Genomic DNA, 27,839 nt, shown 5'->3' on the forward strand with positions numbered 1-27,839 from the left:
CTGCAAATCGCCAAATTTGCATAATTAATTCAAAATGGCCGACTTCCTGTTGGGTTTAGGGCATGGCTCCAAGAGGATTTTTTGTGCGCCTGGACATGATATACATGTGTATGAAGTTTCATTCATGTACGTGAAACACAGCGGTGGGGCTCCAGTTTAGGGGGCGCTAGCGAGCCATTTGGGCGCGCCCTGATATACATGTGTATGAAGTTTCATTCATGTACGTGAAACACAGCGGTGGGGCTCCAGTTTAGGGGGCGCTAGCGAGCCATTTGGGCGCGCCCTTGCCCGAGCCCATTAAAATACTTAAATTTTCACCAGGTGTGACGCATGTGCAAAGTTTCATGAGTTTTTGAATATGATAAAGCCCCCAAAAAGCCAATTCATTTGCCTTAATAATAATAATAATAAAAAAAAAAAAAATAATAATAAACGAAGCAATTACAATAGGGCCTTCGCACAGTTCGTGCTCGGGCCCTAATTAATGCTACTTTAGTTTTTTAACCCTAGCAACTATCGGCACCTCTTGCAACCATATTCCGGTTGTGAAAAAGTTAATGATAACATGCCTGACATAACAACCTCAAAAACTGAGAATCCACTGCACACTACATGTGCATCCTAATGGCAAACTGAACAGTAGTTTGGGGCTGTGGCAAGGCAATTATTGCAACCATGAGCAATAAACTTACAGAGTTGTTGCCTTTGAAATGGTTGCTTCAATGATGGAAATCAGGTCTACAGTCAGGTGCCATTTTCAAAGCAACTTTGGGGTGCAAAGACCTTAATAAAATGCCAATAAGATGAACACAGTCTCCTATTAGTCTACAACTGAATGGGGTCAAGTTGGCACTTACATATGCAATCTCTTTGAGATAATATAGCAATTAACTGTGATAAATCCACAAAAATCACAAATATGTTGCTGTCCACATATACAGAAATTTACATTAACTACTTAGATTCTGAGTTCAGGCAGAACCTCAAATATTTGAAACAGAAATTTAGAAATTCCTCCACAACAGTTATGTAATTGCTACAGCAATATAACTGCAAAATGACGGCGGTCAACAAGGCTGCTTGGCAACCTTGGTTTTAAATAGGAATATAACCAGAATACAACTAGTTGGATCAAGTCTCAAAAAGACACGTCACAGATGAGCTGTGCTCATAGACTGACTCAGACTGCTCACCACCTATGAGCAATCTGTCTCTATTTCTAAATTAGATGGCAATTGTTTGTAAACCATCACCAACCCGTCTGAGAGGGACTGCAGTCAGTCCAAGTCGGACCGTGAATGTTTGGAGACAAGTTGCCTCACGTCAGGCGACCTGTGCAATCATCTTGCTATCAAAAATAGTCACAGCAACTACTTGCAATTGGTCTCTCACAGCAAAAAATGTCAATGCAATTGCCAGGCAACCACCATTTTTTCCCAGTTGCAAGGAGGTTGTTGTCTTTTTTTTTTTTTTTATTATAGCGTGACTGAATCATTAGCTAGTAAACATGGGAGAGCATTTAAATACTAAAGAGGCACAATGTTCTCAGGAATTAGTGGAGACTAAAACAGAGCTACAACACAAATTCATATTATATACGATTGACGAGAAACATAACTTCAAATGAATTATAGCTTTGTATCTGTTGTGTAAACAGGAAACTAGCCTTCTTGCTATAAAACTCACAACAACAGATAATTATATGCCAATGTTTAGCTTATTCTGATAAAATTATACATTCTCTGTCTAGCTCCTAAAGCCAGACAGATAATGTCAGCAACTCTCTAACAAACATGGGAGAGCATTTAATAGTTAAAAATCTGGAGTTTGTGGTGACCAAACCTGAGCTAAACATAGACTGCACATGGTTCTTTAATAGAGGACCTTTGCTTTGCAATTCAAAGTTGCTGTGAATTGGCACTATTTAAATAAAAGTGAATTTAATTGAACCAAAACAACCTCCAAAGTGCAGTTATAATGTTTACAGCTTGTATAAGGAAAAAATACAATTCAGTGTTTAATGTTGCTGGTCTTTATTCTAAACATAAGATTTATTTTTTTTTAAAGGACCTACTCTTTAAGATGCAAATAAATTAAGTGATTAAAGCAAACCAGGACAACCGCACTGATGTCAAGAGGCACTCCCTGACATGATCGCCAAACCTCAGAGGCCAGTGAGGTTGATGTGAAGCTGAATCATAAGGGATACAGTCGTTACGGTTCCCAAAACCACTTTAAAGGTTAGAGGCTGTGCTCCTTCCACATCCTTTCTTAGTCTCCTACATGAAAAATTATTATATCAGCAGTATACACTGGCCACCTTGCGTGCTGAAGATTTGGCATTGGTAATTGAAAAACCGATATCGGTCGACCACGAGGAGAAAGAGCCATCAATGTGAGGCTATAATCAACCTGTCAGCAGCCAGGTCTGGAGCAAGTTTAAAGAACGCAAATGAGACATTTAAAATGACAGCTGAAAAATAATCTCGGCGTCAAATCAAAATATGAGATCATATTTAGATTTCACGACTTTGGGAGGGTTCAGCGCTCATCATAAACTGAGCAGCAGATCCTGCCATTGGAGTTTGAACTCCAAAGGAAAGCGAGCAGGGAGGTAAGAGATAAGGAGAAAACTGGAAGGAGGGAGAGACGACCAGAAGGAATGAAAGCTCAGGGAGAGGCTCAGACGGCCCTGTCAACACCTGTGACCTTTAGGGAGACCTTGCCAGCACTGATTAGAGACAGAGGCCTGTTCCAGAGCTGCAGAGCCAGCTAGCATAGCCCGGTAAAGTCTAATCTCCTGGAAAGCAGATGCTGGTTGCGCTAACGCCAATCTGCCACAGCCGAACTGTCAACAGACATAGCGGCAGGCTGGAGACGCCACTGCCAGATCACACGTCATTTTGTTCACGCGGCGTTTCAGCAGGACACATGGACAGTAAAACAAATAGGTAGAAACAGGCCTTAAATCTCCAGTCTGATCCAACATTAACAGATAGCTCAATCTCATTGCTGTGTTGGAAGCGTGGGCTGGTCGATGAAGGTTGTGTCTGGCCTCCGGCAGTGAGACTGGGACAGAGCCAAGTCACTATGATCTGGATTAGCCTAACTGATCATTGTGATTTCTGTGTAATCAGCCTGGGCTCCTTTGTCTAGATGTGGACAATTTGGACCTGTATAATATGCTGCTGTCTGACATCCCCATGAGGGAGGATACCCAGTGATGTCTCCCATGTTTTCCAGTCCCTCAAAACCAAAGAATATCCTGGACAACACCATCACAACAAGAATAACGGTATAAAAATGACTTGCCTGTTAAACAAACACCTGCTGGTTTGGAAGCTGAACATACACACAGACAGACAGTGATGGATTATCATTTGAACAAGGGTGTGCTCCAAAGCAAATCACCACAGTGTGAACTCATTCAGCATCATCTGCTTCTCCAGGATAACAACCAGCTGCTGACTATTACCGAAATTCATGTATATTCAGACTTGCCCGAGCACCATCATAACCCAAAAAACTGCAAACTCATTTTCTGAAAACATGACTCTGGCTTTTAGAGAGAAAAATGCAGTACTAGCACAAACTGTGTTTGATTGAGTGGGCAAATCTACTGCCGGTGCAGTAACAGCAGCAGTGGACTCTGTGCTTTGGTGTCATTACATCTATGATTGCGGCTATCATTTTCTGTTGTATAATTTAAACTGCTGCAGTTTACGGGAGAGCTGAGAGCAGCTGATATGAATACAGATATTGACTAAAGATGAGAGTGAATGCTTTGGGAAAATAAGGTCAAAACAAGTGTGGGGCTAAAGGGAACACGGAAAGCTCATCTATTACAAAAGCGAGAAAAAGCAGTGGTAAGTTTGGATTATTCATCATCATTTTCTGACATTTTATAGGTTAATAGATAAGAAATGACAGTTTAAAGAGGCAGTCTAAAATATTTGAAAGATTGGTGCAAAATTATATCCATCAGGGTGAGGCTATAATCTCCTGTGATTGGATGTTTCACTGGTGTATCAGCTGAATGGGTGAGTTAGAAATGTGGCTAATAAAGATCTTTTATTAAACAAGAACTTTCTCAAACTGTGGGGCGCAGCAGGTCTCTGTGCACACTTAAAAGTACCTATCCCAGCTATCATAGGGTGAGAGGCAGGGTACACCCTGTACAGGTCGCCAGCCTGTCGTAGGGCTAACATAGAGAGACATACAGCCATTCACACTCAACATTCACACCTTTGGGCAATTTAGAATCACCAATTAACCTAACCCCACTAACTGCATGTCTTTGGACTGTAGGAGGAATCCGGAGTACCCGGAGGAAACCCACGCAGACACGGGGAGAACATGCCAATCTTAATTTGAAAAGGAACTTTTTTCAAAAGTTTCCCCATGCACAGAATTTTGCAATTTGTTTACTCATAGACAATGTTTCCTCGCTCTCTATTTTCCTCTGAAATGCAGGTGAATAGAAAGGTAAAGGATGAAATGGTGGAAATACTTAAGTAAAGTTCAAGGGGAACTTCACAGTATAACTTGTCTGCCTCTGATTTATGATCAGGTAAGTCTTCAGTCAATAACTAATCATAGCAGAGGGACCCTCCAACCTTCAAGCCCAATCTAAGACCCCACGTCTTTTCTCCAGCTCGGCTCAAGCAATTCTATAGTTTAGCTTTTTTTTTTTTTTTTTTTTTTTTTTTTTAATAGTTTTCCTTCATATGGTTCCTTACATGCTAATTCCATGTTAATACTTTCACCCAGATGTGGACCTAATAATTGCTTGTGCTGGCGTGGTAATGACTGAGGACTGGATCACTATCTAGCATCAGCGGGACCACAGGAGCAATCTCTTTCCAACACGAGGCTGACGTCCAATCCAAACAACAACAACTGCTCCATTTGGCCTGAAATAGTGGCAAACACGGCAGCATCTGCTTGTTTTGTTGTTTGCTTTCAACAAATAGTAAATTTGATTTAAGACCATGAAAATCCAATTACTCAAATCCCCACTGATTTGACTGTCTGTTTAAATGTTAGCAGGAACTCATCCATCCCAGACACTGTCAGAGGTCAGTCACATTTCATGTAACTTCCTCCACTGAGGTTATTTACAATTATTAGATTAAAGTTTTTTCCTTTGATACATGATAAATTTGATTCAGTGGCTGATCGGTTTCTGTCTCCTAGTGTTTCTTCTCCTTCTGATGCCGGCTGATCAGGAGCTGCTTCAGGGCGCTTTGATGTTAGAGGTCAGAGGTGTCTCTGTTCAGACCAAACACACGAGCTGATCCTCTCCATCCCTTAAGAGCCTTCTGCATATAGATGCAACAACATGACTCAACCAAATGCCACTGTGCAACACCTTATCCAAGCCCTGTGCACTGTAGGCAACACAAGAAATCAGAAATCCATGGATTTCTTTCAAAGATAATTATTCTGCATGATCCTATAAATCTCTAAGATTTCACTGATTCTTATTTATCTCTGGTAACATCCTAAATTCAGACTCCAACTATCTGCACTTCAGCTAAGATTTCAGGTTCGTCTGTTGCTGGTTCAAGCCATCCATCTGTCTTCTACCATCTTTATCTGGGCAGAGGCAGCAGTGATAATCGAGCTTGTCTCAACCCAGCCACTGCTTACACCAAGCTCCAGTGCATTCAGGTGGGAGAGTCCTGAGAGTGTCTAGGAGCCATGCTAGTCAGATACCAAACCACCTCTCCTGGCTACTTTTGATGCAGCAGAGCAACCTCCTTCTGCTGTCTCAAAGGGTGAGCCCAGGTACCCTTCAGAGAAGGCTCATTTCCACTACATGTAACGACGATCTTATTGTTTTGGTCACTACCCACAACTCATAGCTGTCGGTGAGAGCAGGCACTTACAGTAAGCGTAAAAACTTTCAAGCCTTTTTAATTACTTCTAGCAGAAATTCAGGTCTTTATCTGCATGTTTTGTGGTCTTTCAGTCAGCTTAGGTAACATAATAACATGGTTAAGCTAACAATGACAGCTTCCGTCATCAGCAAAGGTAACTCTACACTAAAAGCCACAGGTTCTGTCAGCAACACATTCAACTCAGCTGTTTAACACTTGAAAACCCCCCACTCATTCACTTAGTCCCAAGGCTGCAATGAAGTATACCAGACACCAGTCAAGACTTGAAGGTAAGAAAAATGTATCCAGACTAGGTTGTCCTTCTGTTTAATTTCAGGTTTGACTGCCTAAAAGCTAATTCTGTCACCATCTACATGGTCCCATGGCTCCCATTAATAGCTCTACTACGCCCTTTTTACAGCCAACTCACTGCAGGAACTGGTCTACCTCATATAGGGTCTTTTTTAGCGCCTAAATCAAAAAATAGATGGATTGGTACTTGTATAGTGCATTTCTACTGTAATTGAGCACTCAAAGTGCTTTTTACTACAAGCCTTATTCATCCAGTCACACACACATTCATACAAGTAATACCTGTGATCCAAAAGCTCAGGATTCAGACAGTTATTTCTACTCTTGTGCACAAAGGCCCCAACCACCTGCTGTTCATAACCTTCTGTTTGTGAGGGGCAGACAATCAGAAGAACGTTGGCCTATGCTACATTTAATGTGATTGTGTGCAAGAATGAATGGCCTTAAACAATAAAAACATAAAAAATTGAGCAACAGTGAAGTCCGTGCTTTATGTATGAGCAAGAAAATAAAACATCTCGACTTGTCAAAGCCAAATATAAAAATCATTACCAACCACTGGTTGGCTATCAGCTCAGAATTCCTACCAGAAAAGAAAAGGATATCGTTACCAGGACCTATCTAGTGGATATTTACTTCCAGTCTTTGTATTTCATGCACTACAACATCACTTATTCAGTCTAAGAGGTTAAAGGCTTTAATGAATGGGATGAAGGCAGATTTTTTTTCTTGATAAATAGCAGGACATATCAGCTTCCACACAGAGGGTGCTTTACTCTTTTTACATCTACAGGCCAGATGAACTACGATCCATTAATGTTTTAGGAAAACTAAGCTGTTTATTATATTGACACAGTTACCCTATCATTAGTCACAACTGTAAGAAGGTTGGTGAAAAGCTCTTGAGAGCATAAAAGCCTGAGTGGCTTGTCAAAGTGCAGCTTGTCTTGTTTGCTGCTGCCAAGAGTAAATAGCAGGCAGTCCATTTGCCAAAAGAAAGTGTCAGACCATCTCAATGACTGGCTTGCCATTCATAACAAAAATTGAAAATGCATCCTGTAATATACAGCAAGTGCATGGGAATGTCCAGTCTTGCAAAACAGCTGGACTGCCACGGGATAACATATTGACTATGATGGATTTTTCCTTTACCACCCAGCAGGAAGGCCTCACGGGGGTATATATTGTCCCATCATTCACACAACGCACGCATACACACAAATACACACATGCCCTCCCACAGAGGGAGGCTAAAGATGGCCTGAGTGTGCTACTCTTGGACTGTCATTCCTCTTTGATATGAGCAGAGCACAGGAAATTACTCAAATGTGAAATATGCCTCCGAGAGGCCCGTTTAAAACAGAGACGTGATTTGAGGAAAAGAAAAGAGAGAGGAAGTGGAGGGACTGTGCTTTACAGGGAAGCGGGGTGGGTGAAGGGGGTTGATACTAAGACTCTGGAGGAATTTTGGGGTGAGAACGCAGTCAAGTGTTTTTATGGACTTAAATAAATTTGTGCCTGTCTGAGGGCGTGTGCCTGTCTTACAATAAATGCTGTATATATTAACTGTCTGCCAGGTTTGTGCGAACACTCCAGCTCACATGTGCCTGGCTTTACACTAACCACAGGGTGTAGCCGGAGGCTTTGAAGTCGTCCCTACACCCTGAGCTGAACTCAAACACAGGCTACTGTACAAGATCCTGTATTACTCCATGGAAAAATCACAACATGCTTTTTACTTACAGGGAACACTGCCCTCTCTATTCCCCTTGTAAAACTTCACTAGGCAGAAAAGCAGATGAATTAAGTTTTGGAAAAATATACATTTAAAGAAAAGAAGTAACAAATTTATTCCCAACCTTAAGATGTTAAATGGACTAGTGTTTTTATAGCACCTTCCAACTTAGCTGAGTAACTCAAAGCACTTTCTTCTGCAAGTGTATTTCACTCAATCACATACACATTCATACAGTGATTTATCTATGTCTCATCACTTTCTAACATTTTCTAATATTTGCACACACACACTCAGACTCCGATGCATTCGGGGCAAGTTTAATATCTTTCCCAACAATACCTCAGCACACAGACTGGAGGAGACGGGGATCGATTGATCCAGCGGCCTTCCGATTGGTAGACAACCCGATCTACCAACTGAGCTGCTCTTTCACAATCCTAATGTTGTCTGACCAAAACAGCCAATCCCAAAGACATTTTATTCACAAGTTGTGAACTAAGATCCAAGAATCTATTGATGGTCATTTTGTAACAACAGCTAATTAAGTAATATGAAAATGGAATTCTAATTTACTTCAGCTACAGGCTTGACTTATCAACTCAAGACAGTACTGTGCCATGTTTAATAGGTAGCAATGTGTCAGCATGTACAGGGACTTAAGCTAGTACTAGCATAACATTAGCCAGAAGGGTTTAAGAAGATTAAACTGGATTTTTTCTGGCTAATGTTAGCTATGTTAGGCTGAGAGATTGGTCGGGGACTACATGGCAACATTCAGATGCTAGGGAAAAATGTGTATTTCCTGGACAGTTGGCCAGCGGTTGCTCGAGGATGTGAGTAGTTGCTAGCGTAAAATTGGTATACGGGGTAGCCTATACGGTGTTGCACCAAAAATGTCCTTGGGATTACTTTGGTCACTAGCAGGTTGCTGCAATTGTCAACAGTGTGTATGAAAGATGCCAAACTCCTTTCCAAACACTTGTTGTCCAAGCTATAGTGAAACTTGAAAACATGCAAGGTAAACTGGAAAGAGAGAAAGTTCTGCCTTATCAATGGAACCAAAATGTATCATAAAGTGCAACTTAATTTGAAGGAGCATGTTCCCCATTAAAGTTTCAACCTTTTCACTGTTTCACTACTGCTTGACGAGTAGTTTGCAACTGTTTGACACAAGTCGCGGTCTTCTATGCAAACTGCTGGCGACCATGGCACCCTGCTATCAACCAAAGCAATCACAAGGAGGTTTTTGGTGCAGTATCGTACACCTCTTTGTGACCAATTTCACATTAACAACTGCCCACACCCTTGAGCAGCCTCTCAGCAACTGGTTGGACATTTTTCTTTGCAACTGGCAGTTGCCAGATGGTTATCGACAGGTCTCTAAACCTGTTTGATTGGCGCGTTAGCTTATTTGCACAGGCAAATCACTTGCTACCTACAGTAATGTAGAGCAGCTGGCTAACCTTGATTTCTTTCTGATCAGTTTTTCTTTTTTTTGTCCTTATGTGTAGTGGTAGGAGCTGGTTGTTAAAATTAGTAATTAGCAGAGTGTTAGCCAAGATGGAAATGCCTTAACCCCTTAACTGGCAAGGGCCCGGTGACGGGCCGTTTGTAGTCCCTTTTATATGGCAGGCTAGACCCTCCCATTTTTATTGACACGTCATTCGGCCAATCATGTAACTGGCTGCACCAAATCACCTGACAAAGCTACGTGACGCCCTCTGAGTATTATTGGCTCTGGGAAACCCATTTCTTAACATGATTGGCCGAATGAGGTGTCAGTCAAAATGGGCGGGTCTAGCCTGCCATATAAATGCACTTCATTCGGCCGGCGGACCAGACGCAGCCAGTTAATAGGCTATGAAATGGGTTGTTCAGAGCCAATAATAACCAGAGGGTGTTATGTAGTTTTTGTCAGGTGATTTTTTTTGCTGCCAGTTAAGGGGTTAAACCTGTATTCTTTTTAATGGCCAGCCGGGGGGGGGGGGGGGGGGGGGGGGTACAGGAATAGGAATCAATAGGAATACAGACCCGAGCTTCTTTGCTACTTGTAAACACTTTACTGATGACTTTTTGCCATCAGTCGCTAGTTTTAGGCCATTCTGAACAGAACATGAAACTGATTTTATAAATTATGGTCATTCTTATGATCAGAAAGGAATAGTATCCATGTTATGCTCACTGGTCATACTCATGAACTGGTACTTAAATAGTGCCTTTCTACTCAGTTGAGCACTCACAGCATATTCTTACTGCAAGTCTCATTCACCCATTTACACAGACACTCATGGAGCACTTTTTATCTATGGCTAATGCCAGCTTAGTTACAGGACTTCACTAATGAGTCACACTGGCTATATCCATCTTGTATGCTGTCAATGCTGTTGTATGCTGTTGTCTGCAGTGCTGTAGGGGAAGAATGGCATTTAGGGAAAATGCTTAGGAGCAAGCGTAAATGTCACATCTTTTCGATTTTTGCAGCAAATTCGACATGAGTGACATCCCTCATTGAAATCTGTTGCTGTTGGAGGCTAAAGAAAACGTCAGTGAAAATCTAATTTTTTTAGGTTAGGCACACTGGCAACTATAAAGTGCTATATGAAATGCTACAAACTAGACCCTAAGAACTAAACTGCCTGTTAATGCAACCATGCTAAAGTTCTCTTGGAAAACGTTGGCCTCAGGTGCCTCATTTTCCAGCTGAAGTGGTCTTTCAGTTCTGCCTTATCTGCAGGGTGCCTGAATGCAGCAAAGCAAGCAAACAATCGAGAAAACAGAACAAAGGTCAGAGATTCTGCACTGAGGCCTAAGGAATGCACAGCAAAGGCAAACTAAATGGAAATGAGGATGGCACAATGTATCAAAGGTGCCAAAAGAGTAAAAAACCAATTCCACTATTGCCTACCCTCTGTTGCTCTGCATTTGCCTGGAGTCTTTTACTAATAATGCCATCTCTCTGTGGATCATTTCAGGAGCGGCTTACTGGCAAAGAAAGGTAGACAGAGGTAATTTCTAGCATAAATGTCCCCATTTCTAAGCCTTTTCCTGCTCAGGGGAGATCAGAACCTTGGTGTCCACATGCCATCTGTTCTAAATTAGCACCTACGCAGGGAGCACTGAGATCTGGGCACCAGTGGTCAAACGCTGGGGTTTAGAGTCCTGAAGCTCCAGCAGCACAGGACAGTGTTAGATACTGGAGGAGGAAGTGAGCTCTTTACCATTTTCATGTTTTATTTACATGTAAGCAAAGGCAAATGAGGGGCAGCAGAGGTCACACAGTTGTTTGGACTAAGTACCAAATTACTTCCTGAACAAGTTGCACTGTTTAGGCTTTATTTGAGTAAGAATAACGCATCAGTATAAGCAAATAAAGACTTTTCATTCAGTGCACACACACACAAACACCTCCAAAACAATTAATAATTACGCTTATAATCAATTCAGCAATGACGCACACACCAATTTCGATGACACTGGACTATTAGCATGGCTTTTGGTGGATTGAATGATAGTTCAGTCCAGATGTTGGCTTGTTTCTCCAGAGAGAAGTGTGAGAGTGAAACGATAAGCCCTGCAGAGCTGCTGTGGCGTCCAGGCTTGGAGGAGAGAGGACACACGTGTCACTTAGACTGAGTGAAGAGCGGAAGTTTCTGGAAGTCATCAGGCAGGGCGGAGGGGGCCAGCTGCACAGGACTTTTACTGCAGTGGAGGAGGATGTCACAGCACGCCATGCAAACTACACACACACACACACACACACACACACACACACTTAGCATGGCCCAATGATATACAGTGTCCATTCAAATATAGCAAATGAACATGCACATGTACAAAATACTACTTGCTGAAAAACATAAAAATACATTGAGGGGAAAAAAAAAAAAAAACCCACATCCTGGGCTGGCAGGTCAGCCGCCTGACATGCAAACACGCAGCCATGTGTTAGCGCCCATAAATGACAAACACGTGGAAACACATCTCCGAGTTGGAGTCAACAGCTGTCAAGTCTTATGGGGCAACTCTGTCATTCAGGCTGTGCACGGGAAACCGCCCTGTCAGTAAAGCATCCAAGCCTTCCTCCTCCCATCCCCCACAACAAGAATGAGTCATGGTAGGAGGCTCGGGAATAGAAATGATGTTGATTTCTGGCTGTACTGAATGGGGAAAAACTGCAAGCACCACCCTCATGATAAATGAAAAACAATGTGTTATGTTTTAACATCTATTTTTATTGAGAGCAAATCTTCGGCGGCTGACATGGGGCCATTCATGTGGTTTTGCATGTTGTACCCCATTTAAAGCAAAGCGGACCACTTTGTAAACCACTCTGTTCCATTTTTATGTCGTGGATGCAGCTTTCACATTATTGCAAGCAGCTAAAGTGAATTTAAGTTTATCTTTGCACCAAAAAACTCATATTTTCTTACCAACTACCTCCCATATATTAAATTGCTCATGGTTGTTTTCTGCTTTGACACAATGATTAGTATGTTATCTACTCCATTATGAAATATTTAAAGTAGGTTGTTATTGGTTAAAAGGGGACCTACTATGTTCATTTGCAGCACCATATTTTGCATGATTCCCAGTTTAAAATCAAAGCTGTGCTTTGCTGAGGTGCCATGGCACCGGGCTGAGTTTCAGCAGTTAGCTACCGGAACAGATCGCTATCGTAACAGTTAGCCAGCAGCGCGGCCATAAGCATTAGCAAGCGGTTGTTTAGAACCCACTTCTGGTTGTACGATCGCAGCCGTCTGTGAATTTTTTCTGGCTAGAATCCTGAAAATGATCCTTATTTACCTTATACCAGACCTTGGTGCATCCACTCAGTTCGTCCTGTGTGAAACAAGCTGATTTAAGTTCTTGGAGCCATGTTGAAGGGACTGTGGAAACTTGGACACCAATATTGGTTATGTCCCTTTTTAAAGGGGTTGTGATTTAAAAAAAAAAAAAAAAAGATTGGTATCGTAAAAAATTGTTAGTAGCCCGCAAAAATAAAATTACCAAAAAAATGGTATAAATCTAAATCACCAGGCCTTCAATAATGGACAGAGATTGTTAATGACATCTAAAGGTTGGCCTTTAGTCTCAGATCCAGAGGAGACATTGACTGCTTTTTCTCACAGAGCTGAGAACTAAAGAAATAAGAAATTTAAAAAATAGGGGGGTAGCTTCTCCGACTCTAAGACAACTGGCCAAATGGCCAAAAAATTGAGTGTTTAGAGCAGTTTGAAGTCTGAGCTTTTGGCTAATAGGCAGCCAACCTGTTCCAACCAGCGTACATCACCATTATATCAAAATATATAATATGACACCAGCAACAACAGCTAAAACATTACTCTAAAAATGGCAAAGACTATGCTCATTTAGGTAACAATGCCCAATGGTTTTGAAGTGTTAACACTGTAACTACTAGCATAGTTCTTTCAGCCTGCTAACTACCCAAAGAAGTCGACAGCTAGTGTTTGAACTCGGTCACGTGACACTTGACTCGGCGATGTCACAACCAGCAAAGCTGGACATATTTAAGTTAAGTTTTTGTTATTTAGCATTATATTGAATTGTTATCTGCTCCACTCACTTGGTTTCTTCTTTTATTCCTGTTGTTCTCCCTCTGTTTTCATTCCCAGACAGATAACTCTTTGTTTTCATTGAGTCACTGAGCTGAGTTTTCTTTGTTGTCATTTAAACAGACTCGTGTTTTCGACCTGCAGTGGGAGTGCGTGGAGTCAGGTGGGGTGCCCTTAGGGAGGTCAGGTCTTTCCTACTGTCACTGCAAACTTTGCACAATGCCACTGCTGTAGTTTAAAGATTATCAGCCCTTGGGGGCCCGGGGTTACTTGCACATATGCTGACATTATTTGAAACTTTGGCGATGTTTAACATGAACATCTGCCAATGTAGCTGGAGAAAGTCGGGAAAAGCGCGTGCTATTAAATGAGAGGACATGCTCGGCCTGCAACGGTTTAGTAGGGGTGGGATTCGAGAAGCTTTTCCAGAATCATGTGCCTGCAGGATTATCAGATCCCTTCATCAATGCTGGCACGTTTTATCGATGGCTGCAAAACAATGATGTCAAACTCATGGCAGGAGAGCTTTTGCACACTCTGCTTCTACTCTGTGCCAGGATCCAAGGTTTCCCAACAGAGCGCTGCATTGTAATAAGATGGTGAATCCCTTCTCCTGCAGTGGTTTTAATATTCTGACTGATTGATCCACACTTGAAGCTGTGCAGCATGTAAAGTAAAAGTAGTCTGTAGTCAGGAAGCTAAAACTTAGACAGTTTTAGCTCTATAAGTTCTTTATAGAGCTAAAACTGAGCTAAAACAATCCTTTATAGATCAACAACAGTGCTGCAGGCAAATAATAAAGGGTATCAAAGTGCACCAATGTTGACACAAACTGGATGACAATCAACTCAAGCAGTCATTTTAATAGCAAACATGGGTAATCACATTTGTGCTCCCTACACATATTTCCTGTTGCCAGGAAGCATCTCAGCAAAGCCTTTCACCTTGAGGTACTCTAAGTGCACACTATTAGCGTAAGTGATGCAGCAATATTGTGGTCAGAGTGAGAGGCGAAGCAGTGAGAGGCAGTGACATGTTCAGGCCCTTGAGGACTCAGAAGTAGGAGCCAGAGTCTGTGTGTGTGTGAAGGGGGGGGGGGGGGGGGGGGGGGGGTGTTGTTGAATGGGAATCAGTTATGAGATTCCATTAACAAAATAGGATAGAGTGAATACTGAAGACAGAGGTATTAAGAGAGCAGCATCCCAGATATAATACACCAGGAGGAGGAAGCCAATAATGACTTCCTGCACTTAAGGGGTTCAAGGCTGAGGCAATTCGCCATTAGCTTTACTTGACATTTGCATGCTCTGAGCCGGCCGCAGCTCAGGACGTGTCTCTCTTATTACTTCTGTCGTCTCTGTAGAGCCTGATTTGCCAAAGTGTCAGATAACAGAACGTGAAAAGTGGTCTAGTTCATGCCCAGTGAATCTGTCAGGACTCAATCAAAAGTTTTGAATGACACTAAAAAAAAAATCCTGAAAATCAAATTTCTCAGTCACTTACAATGGCCATACAGTAAGTTAAAGTAGTAAATCTGATTCAAGTGAAGGCTGCACAGTTTAACCCAGTGCTCAGCTGGGGATGCTGTGTGGGCTCCAGGTTTGTGTGGGGTTCAGGAGGCTGCCGTTATTGCTGCAAAGTGCTTTGTTTCCATGACACTGAGATGAGTCACTATGGCTACGGCTCCGCCGGGGAACACAGTCAAATGAAGAAGGAAGACCCGAGGACTGCGATGGTGGTGCTGTTATTGACAGAGAGGTAATGTACTGGGAAATAAAATTCTGTACTCTATGAACTTACAGATTGGGTTAAACACTTGTAAAAATTACGGTATTTCATCTTTTTTAAGGAACCTGATATTATTAACCTGGCACTTTTTAATTCTCATTTAGAGAGAAAACCATAAAAAAAAAGGCTTCCACTTGGTCACTCCCAAGAAATCTAATAACAACAAAGGAATAAAAACACCATAAATCCAGCTGCAAAGTAAAGATTTCACAGTTGTCAACCATCATTTTATATTAAACACAAACGTACAAAAGCTACAATAAGAAACATTCGTGCTGCGATGCCACTTAATTTTTTAAGTTTATCCAACTTAGATTTTTGACTAAATCCTCATATTTGTAAACATATGAACAAAATTTCTACAATTTGATGAGTTAATTCAATAAATCAGCTGAAGATTTATTTCCTTCTGCAGTAATTTACGTTTGCCAGCATGACTCTGTACTGGGAGCTCCCAACTCCTCTGAATGCCTGAGGCACCAGTCACACAGCTGACCCCTGGCAACCACTGGTCACTAAGGAAAAATTTGCATCACCTGACTGGTTGCATGTGATTGCTGGCAGTTGCTAAGGAACAATACACATTCCATAGCTGGTTGCCAAGCAGTTGCTGCCAGTAACTAGGTGAAATCGGTCGCAAAGACGTATGTGGTGCTGCACCGAAAAACTCGATGGCTTTGGTCACTATGAGATTGCCACAGTTGCCCGTAATTTGCATGGAAAATACTGACTTGTCTGCAAACACTCGTCAGTTACTTGCCAAGCAGTACTTGGTCCACAACCTGGAAACAGCTGCCTTCAAAGTAAAAGCTGTTGGATGCAATAGTGAGGCACAACTATTACTGTGTTTCCCGTCTGCGTCACACTTTTTGCAAGTTTCACTACTGCTCAGAGAGCAAGTGTTTACATTCAAATTGGCATCTTACATGCAAACTACAGACAGCAATCTGCTAGCAACCAAAGCAATCACAAGGAGGTTTTTGGTGCAAAACCCTCTTTGTGACCGATTTTGACCTAGCAACAGCCAAGAACCTCCAGCAAACCAGTGGGGGGGTACACATTTTTCCTAGCGCAGTCTCCAACCGATCTCTAGGCCTGTGTGACTGAATTCTAAAGGGCCCATTATGCTCACCACATTGGTTGGGTCGCTCACAAACAGTGACGTCACCACAGCCCTGTCACCATTTATACTAATGCTGAGGTTGTGAGTACATGCTGCAGTATTCTCCTAAACAAAAGCTGTCACCAGTCAGACAAATCCTTCGCACCACCACTGGTACAGAAGGAGAAGAAGTTGAAACTGGAAGGTTTTTCCAGAAAGTCCCATATTTTCAAGCTGTTGCAACATCTCCTTCTGGATAATCTGGGAATTGCTGAGCTTCTGCACTGATACATCATTGAAATGGCGGCAAAAAGGGATATAATTGTACACTTGTGTCTTCAACCCAAACACTGCAGCCTCGGCACACTCTGTGCAGGGCAAATGGATTCTAGCATAATATACCTCGTTTTCTGCATGAGCCCTTGTGGTTTGGCCAAAGAGACAAGTCAAAATGACTCCAAACAGCAGCTTACACTAGCGGATGTGACGTCACTTTTGGCACATGGCGCAGTTCACGAGAGTGAGAACAGTGAGTCCACAATGTGGGAATGAAAGAAGAAAAACTCCTCTGACAACAGCTATGATATGTGATCCTGTCAGACAGCATGAAAACGAGGATTTGGGGTAAAGATGGGTTGCAAAGCTGTTTGCAGATGCACAGTGAATACAGGCATGCAAAAGCAGCTTAAATAGCATGCTCTTTGTGAGATTCTCCAACTGGATGCACAAAAGGGTATTAGCTGCAGTTTTACTGATATGCAGCTGCAGGGCAGTTAAAGTGAGGTCAAAATAAAAGGATGTCTGTAGATCAGTATGGGTCTCTTAACTGCAGACTAGATTTATTCAACCAGCACTCTGAATAAGATTTAAGCTATTTCAGCATCAAATTCTCTCATTTAAGAAGGTGGATTTCTATTTCTTATTTTAAAATGATCTAAATCAGTTATCCAAATCATCATTTTATTCTTTATTTAGTGTAGTATATGTCTACACTAAATAAAGAATAAAAATGACTAGAAACGGTAACATGACGGCAGGAATCATATGCTAACATAAAGATATAAAGTCTGACCTTCGGAATAGATGCAATATTCCTCATCAGCTGAATTAACTTATTGATTTGCAGCAAAAGTGATGACAGAGTCAGAGTGACACTCTGCTGGACAGACAGGCTGACTGAACCCTCTGCAGGTGAGTTCATCTGTCAGAAAGAGACACCGAGCGCTGGTGTCAGTGCATCATCAGCATTCACAGTGCTGCACTCGCCTGCTCTGCAGCCGAGTGACATCGTCTCCAATGCAACTGACTGAGTGTCACTTTGGTTTTACATAACTGGACACACACATATGCATACCCACACCCGCAGTGACAGGAATTCATGCAGACACACAAACACACTCGGTACTGCCATGTGCATACAGAATGAAGCGGGGCAGGCTCAACCAGCCGGGGCGTTGTGTTTTCATTACTCAGATGTGGATGCAGATTAAAGCATCTTGAATCTCCAGCTTTGTGCCTTTTGTGGTTCCCAGCACAACTGGTTCACATGTCTTTTGATGGGATGCCACCCAGCGCAGGAAATAGTTGGGCCTGAGAACATACGAGCTACCGCCGATAAAAAAAAAAAAAAAAAAAAGAAAAGAAATGCATTCCACGTCTCCCTCAGTTCAAAAAGCACCGAGCTGTGCTGAATTAGTGGTGGGGATACGGTAGATAAAGGCTGGTGGAAGCAGGACGTTGTGCGTCAACGATCTGAAGGGTTTACTTTCCTGTTTGTATTAGCTCCGAGTTCAGTTTTCATCTGATCTCAGCCAGGAGAGGCATACGAGGGGCTGGGTACTGTGTGTACTTTTAGAGACGTTTATCACAGCAGTTATCAAGAGAGAAATGCTTTCATTCATCAGCCATTTACTTTTTTTTTTTTTTTGTGGTTCAAGGGGTTTTATTGAATTGGACTGTCAAATCCCAGTGTGCATTATGATGGGACCACATGATTAAGTCAACCAACTGCACTAGCTGGGCCTAACTGCAACTGTTTTGATGAATACAGACATTTTACTACATGTCTTCTGAGCGATTACATTTAGTCTTTGTTCTGGAGGGGAGTTGTTTCACATAAAAATAGACAGGCTATATAATATTCAAGAGAGAACTGCCTTCTAAACACAGGCTACAACCACGAGGAGGAACTTCCAGCTGCCAATGCCAAAATACACTCTATTATGTCATCCTCGAGCTGCAAATCCAAGCACAATCCCACACACACCAAGCCTGAGAAGTGTTCCCACTCAAACAAGTGGGAGCCAAACTTCAGCCGGTCTAAACTTACGTGTAAATCACATCTGCTTCATTTGATCAGCTAAAAGACCGTCAGTTCTGAGCGGCCCACGGCACCGCACCAGGAGTGATTAACTCATCAGGTCAGAAGGCTCTTTGACCAAACCATGAGGGGGTCATGCAGAAAATGAGGTTTATTATGCTAGGGTCCATTGCCCCTGCATAGAGGGGATGTTTTTCTAAATCTCCTCTATAGATGATCCCAGTGTGGGGAAAGACAGGGGGGCGAGAGGGGAGGGTTGTAGTTTGCCTAGATTAAGGCGAAAGGGTGACAATCTGCCTGGCAGCTTGGGGGTTTCTCTTAGACAGTAAGGCATCATCGTGGTAGAAAGCAGATGGCAGAGGATTAGCATCTGAATGTGGGCATGCTGATCCACAGGGGGTCCCTGCTACTCCTCCTGCTTCCCCACAGGGGATAGGTGAGCTGAGGAAAGGAAGGCTCTGGAATGACAAAAATCAATAATTGGAGACCCGTGGTGCGTAGACAAAAGAACTGGGAAAAGCTGGTGGATTTAAACAGGGAAGCAGCTAATTACATACTCTTCCTCAGAACATGTTACTGCGATATTTTTACCGCGGCCTTCCTACGAAAGTTTCTGGGTGCAGAATCAAAAAAGGCACACAAAACAAAAACAAACCTTAGATGGCGATCAAGCTTAAAGCTACAGACATATGCAGACATGACAGCAACAGAGATAACATCAGGACACAGCCCAAGTGAAGCTGCTTTGAAGGTCACAGCTATACTGTTTGGACTTGTGCCACATGGCCAGGGAAAACATGCTGGTATCAACAATGAGCTCTATTTGTGATAGAGATTTTAACCTGCACGGCTTTCTACAGGTAACCCGACTGAAAGTCATTTGCACGCAGGAGAAGCAAAAGGAAACTGTAGAAGAAAAGCAGATATATCTAAAACATTGTGCAATCTGTACAGACTCGGAGCACAGCGGGATTTTGCCCCCAACCTCTAGTAAAATACTGGCTCTCGGGCTTTGTGCGTGAAAAAAGTCAGGCAGTTTAGGGGCAGAGCTAAAACACAGAAGACAGGTTTGCTACTCCCAGAAGACCCAGAACCTGAATGGATTTTGCTGTATTTGCTGTACCATCTTTAAAACCTTTAAAAAAAGACGCTGAATGTAAGTTTACAAGAGAACAGAGGCCATATATGATGTAGATGCCAAACGATATAACATATCACTCAAATGATACATAAGAGGAGATGACTTGTGGAAAAACTTTATTGCCAATTGGATCAGGACAGCTTTTCATTTTCATTATTATAAGAATTATTTGACTTTAAACATTCAGTGCAGCACTGTGATGTTTTTACTAACACTTTCTGGCTTTTCACATATTTATATCTACAAGTTTCAAATATTCCAGATGCGCCAAGTAAAAATATGTGGGTCTGATTCTTCAGTTTATTGCCAGTTTATCACCAGACACTGTCAGCAGCCACACTGGGTCAATGGCACCCAGAAATACAAATCTCTCCTTAAGAAAAAAGCTGTCACCAAACTCATTGTGGAGGAAACCAGCAGTCCCCTTCCCCTGAGGTCTAAATAAAGCTACAGGCTCCTTTTTCTGCAAAGATTTATGCTGTTTGATTTAATGAGGTGACCTGAAGCAGTCGTCTCCCAGCCCACCTTCAATAGGCGGTGCCTTGGGGAGGACTCAATGTAGCCGGTCCCCTTAAAGTTGAAGAGTGGCTGGCATTATGAAGAATTATAAAATTAATAAAACAAACAAACAAGCAGACAGTCTTTTCTTTTACAGATGATAGTGCTTGTAAACAGTGCCAAAGGTGCAAAGGTTTTTGTTCCAATCAGCAGATTCCCAGAGCCAAATGAACATGTGCGGAGGAAAAGAAAGGAAGAGCGCAGAATGGGAACATGATGGTGAAAAAAAGAACAGAAAATGCTGTTTTCTAGGCTTCTGTCTGTATCCTTTTACTACACAGAGAGACATAGCTGCACAGAGGGGCTACACACTCAAAAGGGTCAATCCTTTGAGGGGCTGGTTTCCATGGCAGGGGTTGCCCTGGTGAGCAATAGGGGGGGGGGGCTTGATGGTCCCAGTGGAGCAGTACACCCTGTCAACACTTCAAATCAAAAGGGAGAGTCCAGGTTGGAGGATACGTGTGAACGAAAGCTCCACGGTGGTGTTACACAAGGGCCTACAGCTTCACTATTAATTAAGCTGCCTTGTTTCATTTAATCCATTTCTTGCCTATTAACATCAGAAAACTGCAACGTTTATTTAGTCATTGCAGCTCACATGCTTCCTCTTTGCATTAACTTTAAATTAGTCTACAACTGTAAATAACAGGAAAAATGAGCAAATAAAGAGTAGTGTGCCAAAATAGTGTAAATTCACCTTATAGTTATTGATTCCCATTATGTTATAGGGTTGTCACTTTTTATTCAAAATTCTAATTAACACTTAAACATTGGAAAAACTTCCTGACTGATCCATTGCATGACCTCTTCATGGGCTGTTCCTCTCTTTGCTAAAATAAAAGGGGGAGAACAAAGAAATGGCAAGCCATGGCAAACGTGACCAAAACTCACTATTATTAATTAATTAATTAATAAAAAAAATAAACTATTTTTGACTTTTGAAGAAACCATTTGCATTTTTACTAACAGTAAAATAACAATAGCAGTAAACTAAAAAATGTCCCCATGAACCTGACCAATTCTATCTCTGTGATGGGGATAACAATAATGTTAGTTATGACCAATTGATGAAGTTGTGTCAAGTTTGTAAAATATCAAACTCTTGGTTTCTGCTGCTGTCCAGGTATGTAATCAACTGGGATTAGAGACTCTTACAAACAGCTGTAAGCAAGAAACAAAACTTCAGTTCCTGTAAAGAAATTCCTCAGGCCGTACATGGTACAGCTGAGGTTAATGGGAATGCTAGTACACCTGGTAAGTAGTAGTGTCACAAACCTCTACTCTGCTTCTACAATGATAGTAGTGCTGTGCTTGTTCCCAAAATACTTCAGACATTTTCATTTTGAATTCGACTGATTAAGTTAAGGAAAAAGTGACTACAAAATAATTACAAGTCATTCTGAGGCAGGCATATAAAACATTATTCATTTAATTGTGTACTCCAACATGTCACAAACAGTAAAAGAAGACATTAAAATTACCCCAGAGTAAAGAAAGGCAGAACTAATTACCTGTTTTGTCTTGCCAATGACATAAAGACCTAATAATAAAGATAGAGTTATAGGCCTACAATGGAGTAAAGGAACAAATCTTCACGTTAAAGAACTGGAACCAGCGGGTGCTTTTGATTTGGCCTGAAAACAATTAACCAATTACTAAAATTGTTGAATAATTCATTCAAATAATTGCTTCCAGGGTAAAACTGTGACTGGGTATGCAGAGTCTGATGGCGAATTAAATTTCATCCTGCATATTTCTTCATCTGTCTGTGGCATGTCTGAGAGAGGATGTTAGATATGCTTTTAAGCCCCTCTTCAGACACATTTGGCAGCGGTCACAGTAAAACCCCTTCCTGGAAGCCCGCCAGGGCATCCACTACACACAAGTCAGCTGCCGTGTTCCCGCAGACCAGTTAAAAACGAGGCTCACAAGGAACGTGATGTACCATCCATACATTCATGTCTTCCATCTGCTTCTACGTTTCACACTGGCTTCACAGAACTCCTGTGTGTGAACATCTATGAACCGGGGGTTTCCACTCATCCAAAATACGACCCCGACGAGCAGATGCACTCAAGCACGCTCACGCTAACGCAGTTAAGAGATGTTCTGGCTTACTTAAGAAGCTTCAGGCCCCGAGAAGCAATTTACCCTGAATCCTCAGAGACTTTATTTTCACCACATTACCATCCAATTTTTTCCCTTAATGGATGAACTGAAAAAAAATATATACCCGCATTAAGATGTGAAAGAGAAAAAATGTTCACAAAACCTCAAGAAACTGGATAGCGTTGGCATGTTTAAACAATACTCCAACAATGAAGTTCATTCAGTCCTCTAACGCACTTCACTCAATGTATCAGCCTGTAACCGCAGCCAGTTGGCTGTTTGTAAAAAGGATGAGGAGAAAACAATTGAGCTGTTTCTTTTGCACATCTGGAAATCATAAATGCTAGGTGCTACGTTAGCTGCTACGCTAGGCTAACAAGAGGTCCCCGGCCCATTCGGCAAGAAGCTAAGGCTCATTAGTGGTTTCTTTCCAGTCCGAAAAATCTGACCGGCATCACATGTAAGTACTGCTGCTTCGACTGCATCATTCAGACTACCATTAAGTACTAAAATAGTTCTGGCTTTGAGGGTCAAGTGATATAAAATAAATGCACACTGAATGGTAGAATCCCGCCAATGCCTTTTCAAGACCTTCAAACTTTTAAGGAAACAGCACAGGATCAAGTGGCTTTTTGATTTCCAGAAAACTAATATTTTTGTGTAACCGTCTCCAGGTTTCACTGTGTAGCTGCACTGCTGTTTGCTGTGCTTCAGTTTTTCTTTTACAACTCGTTGTACTGTTTTTAACTGCACAGTCAATAAAAATCCAGCCAAATTTTAGTGCTTTCCAAAAATACAGATGCAGGAACCAGCTGGCTACAAAACCTTAACATCATCCAGAATATGTTGACAGCCCAGTTGTGTGCATTGTCTTCTGCCAATTAGGGGTGTGAAACCGCACACAGCAGCAGAAACACCTAAACTTTACTTAACAGCTTAAAGTTTTTGTAATGTGTTGCTGTCCACAGAAAATGCTCTAAAAAAAGATGTTCTGCAGTAGAAAATGGAGGTTTGAGGCACATGGATCAACACGGAGTGGCCCCGTGGGACTCGAGCCGAGCCGGCCTGGTAGGCGGGTTGTATACTTTGTCTTCTTTTTTTTACCCGCTCTCCTCTTTTCAGCAGCTCCTTAAGCATGTCCTGCTTTTATCACCCTGACCTCACAGATTAGCTAACATGGTTATAACACAAGATCAGAGTCGAGGGCAGCAGAGAATATTAGAGATGCCAATATCTTGGGGAGTTCGCTAAGAATGCCCTGCATGAGTGTCCTCTCTGTTGAGGGGCATCGTCCGTGAGGAATGAAATGTGACACTGGCTGTCAGGGCTCGTTTGGGAAACTGGCTGCTTGTCGGGCCATGGTTGGAGCTTCGGGTACAAGGGCAAAGAGGGTGGATGAATGATTAGAGAGACTATCTTGTAAGGAGGTTACAGGATGAAGAATCTGTGTGGTTAAGCTCAATTAAGACACACTAGTTTAGATTTTACCAGCTGTTTCATCTATGTCTAGACGCTGTGGTCCAACGCAAACAGCTGTAGGTCTCTTTCTAAGACTTTTCTCACCTTTGTGACTGTCTCGCAGCTCGGGGGACCGGTTACATCCATCTGTCCTGTATTGTTACAGCATGTTTACTTCCTCTGTATACAAAAAGCGACTCTGACAGCCATATCTTCTTTTTCTAGAATACTATTAATGGCCTTGGTGGACAAGCGCTGACGTCAATAATAAGTTCATTCATTATTGGAAAAAAAGGATGACTTGCTATTCATCCATGCCCAACAAAAGCTTTGCAGGTCCTAATTATTAAATTATCACAGCACAGTGCTGAGTGGCAGCAGCTTTTGTGTGTTTTCTTGGTTTTTTTTTGATGGAGCTGAGTACACCAGTAATACTGAATGCTGAATGGAACAAGACCTGTTATTAATGAGGAGCTAGGGAGGGGGCAACAGGGCCGCCAAGCTGGAGCTAAGTGGAGTGTTAAGAGGAGGAGATACAAACTGAAGGTTTCAGCTATGATCATGCAGAATGTGAGGTCCTTGGGTAATAACGTGGACGAGCTTGGAGTGCTGATTAAGACCCAAAGGGAATGAGTGTAGTATCATGTGCTTCATGGAAATGTGGCTGAACCCAAACTTCTTCTTCTTCTTCTCATTATTAGTAGTAGTAGCATTCCAACTGCCGTAACAAAATAATTTCCCAAATATGGGATAAACTGAATATTTCTTGCCTTATAGTGCTTACGTATGGTAAGAATCAGTGTGTGTCTGTGTGTGTGCTGTATATGCAGGTCAGTGGGCCGTTGGGTTCCTCTGACGTACGTGAATTAGATTAGGTCCTCTCGCAGTCGAGACTTAATCACGTACTAAAGCACAGCTCTGCCAGCTCCCATTAGACACCTGTGGAGCAAACGGGCCTCAGAAGAGAGCAACAGACACATCCAGAGACCTCAAACACCTGTGACTGCGGCACTAGAGTGCATTGCAATCACCTGCTTCACTGACACTAACCTAGAACACATGCTCACACGTGAAAAACCCACCACACCAAGCAAGTAATCAATACCAGGGACCGAACACTGTTCTAATATAATTGCTTCTCATCAGTAAGAGCAGCAAAGATGATGTGTGTAAATTTCAGTGGAGTGCATGGCGGGTCTGCGGTTCCAGGACCTAACCAGAATTGACGATGAGAAATTTACTTAAGGTCCCCGAGTGGTGCAGATAGGCGGATTGGGTTTCCTCAGGCTTATAAGAGCAAGAAGTGGCTAAATATGTTTGACTTACACACACCCATAACTCACATGGACACACTACAACTGAGATTAAAGGAAGTTCATAGCTCATTAGAGTGAGCACAGGGACACGAACCCAACCTGTTGTAGCCTGATTAAGGTCATTTCTGTCAGTGATTAGACTCAGCCCAATCTGGTCTGACAGAGGCTTGTCCTTACAGGAGAACTCGATACACACCTCGCCTGCTCCGCTAATGCTGTCAAAAACAGATACACCTATTTTACACAGAATAGGCAAAGACATTTATAGTTCTACCTCTAATCATTTTTATGCTTTTCCAAATATCTGGCATTTATGTGAACCTGCTGTGGTTCAATTACATTGGGCAATATTTAGGGGGAAAAAAAAAACAGGCTAAAACAGTGAGCCCATTTCTGCTACCTCCTTCTGGCCCTTTACTGCTGGTAAAACAAATTCTTGCAATTTATTTATTTTTTTTTCACTTTGCAAGATCAAATCGAATCTGACTGAACAAACAACCACAATCCATTAAGCTGAACTTTAAGGAATCTCAGGTTACCAAGATCGGACATCATCAGCGTGCGAAGGCGTTGTTTTCATTCTACAGCTTCTCCACAGCCAGGATCTTTGGAGGCAGAAACTGGAATGTGCAAACATACAAACTCATGTGCAGCTTGATGGGAACGTCAATTCCTTCCCATAAAAGACTGTTTTCACACTTAAATGTGGGGAATTCTACAGTTCCTGCTTTGTTGGGCTTTGTTGGGCCCTGCTGAAAGCATGCAGAACTGAAGAAGACCCTTGCAGTCTCCACATTTTCAGATCACTATCTGTGACTGAATGCATATATTTAAGTCTATTAAATCCATCAGGGAAGGTCCCAGGATTAGATTTAAGCTTTCAGCTGTCACAACAGAGTCACTGTTATTAATTGAACTCACATAAAAGGCTTCCTTCAAATTACATTTTGCTGCTGAGAGGTGGCAGTGCTCATAATGCCAACTAAAAGCTGGGCTACTCCCATCATAACGCATGGACAGATCTGTAACAGCCAGAAAAGGTTTTTTTTTTTTTTTTTTTTGTAAAAAGGACCGGAGATATGGGTGATTATAATAATCAACACATATATCCTCTAATTTTCTCTATACATGCAGGTGAACCCTTTGCTGCAGTGCATGGCTGCGAGCAGCGCCGGTTTCAGCACCATGCAGGCGTGGACCAGAACAAAAGGCGCAGGATGCAGCAGCGGAGAGAAGCGCACCGGGACGCAGCAAGACACCGACAAATGCCGCAAATGAAAATGCAGTTTAACACGTTTTCCAGACTAACAGCATTTTAATTCCAAGTCTCCACTGAAAAGCGACTTTAACAGGCGCAGATTTCAATCCCTCAAAACGTAAATATTCCGCATTCTCCAAGCATCATACACGTAACCATAAATAATAAACCGGCTGAGGATTAGTGGACAGCGACATTGATATGCAGACTTTGACTTTTTGTGAAACTTTCACAGCAGTAGGTGTTGTAGTCACACGCCTTAAACTTCCCATTTCGCGCTGCTTTGCGCAATCATAAAGCCTCATTTTTTCCCCGCAAAATGACAAACAAAGTGATTCAGTTCTTACCTGCAGGTTTAGGCTGCTGGGCGGCACTAATACCCCTGGATGTGAAGGGAGCTATGGTGACAATGAGAGCGGTATGGGGCCCTGTGGTCCCGCCCCATTGCAAATTAAACTACCGTAAATACAGCAGTCTGTGCGCAAGGGGATTATGTGGCTTCGACGTGCGTGCCCTGCAGTGATTCTGTGAAATCTGCGCAGCACCTTTCTGGTGCAAAAAAAAAAAAAAAAAAAAAAAAGCAGCTCCTGCTTCCATGTGAATATGTACACATAAATGTAAAGGTGAAGTCATTGCTCAAGGGCTTTGCTCGCCATAATTGGCTGATTTGTGGAAGGGGGGGGGGGGGGGGGGGGGGGGGGGGGGTACTCTGTCCGCAGTCGATGTGAGCGCAGAGCTGAAGCACCGGGGTGTGGCTGTTGCTGAGGGAAGATGGAGAAGAAAAGGAGACGGGGAGGGGGGTAAGAGAAGTGGTGCTAAGGGGAAAGTGGGAAGGAGGGAAGGAAGAGAAGGCAGAGGAGATGGACCAGTGAACAGCTGATACATTCCTGTGTCCTCCAGGTGAGGCGTGGTTGTCACAGGCAATTTGATGTGGTCACAGATAGGCACGTGTAGCATATGGAGAAAGATACAAAAACTCAGAAACCCAAGATGCCCAAAATTGAAATTAAATGCACAGATTAGCATAGCATGATTAATGTGCATAAATATGAGATTCAAACTTCGCAAGGATGCTTTGAATCATCATTAAGTCACATTCAACAGTCTGCTTTGTCCTGCTGCACTGGAATCAAATGAGAGTTTTTAATTTGTCATTTTCTCTTCCCGTCTTGACCAGTCACCTACTGCCACCTACTGATGGAAGTGAGTCAGTGCACTGAGGATGCTGACGCTGCCTTAATTAAGGATATATGCAACGCAGCTCAGTGGGCCTTCAACTAGATT

General features: G+C 42.4%; 1 protein-coding gene across 2 annotated transcripts in view; it reads right to left on the reverse strand.

Moving 5' to 3' along the window:
• The window catches only part of LOC115792045 (microtubule-associated protein tau), an 82,711-nt gene extending 55,744 nt beyond the window's left edge, over positions 1–26,967 (reverse strand). For both annotated transcript variants that reach the window (XM_030746411.1, XM_030746419.1), the window contains exon 1: positions 26,903–26,967. The gene's annotated coding sequence lies outside the window, so the exon portion shown is untranslated. The remainder of the gene's footprint in view (positions 1–26,902) is intronic.
• Between the last annotated feature and the right edge of the window lie 872 nt (positions 26,968–27,839).

Source organism: Archocentrus centrarchus, chromosome 2 (assembly GCF_007364275.1).
Source record: "Archocentrus centrarchus isolate MPI-CPG fArcCen1 chromosome 2, fArcCen1, whole genome shotgun sequence".
NCBI lineage: Eukaryota > Metazoa > Chordata > Actinopteri > Cichliformes > Cichlidae > Archocentrus > Archocentrus centrarchus.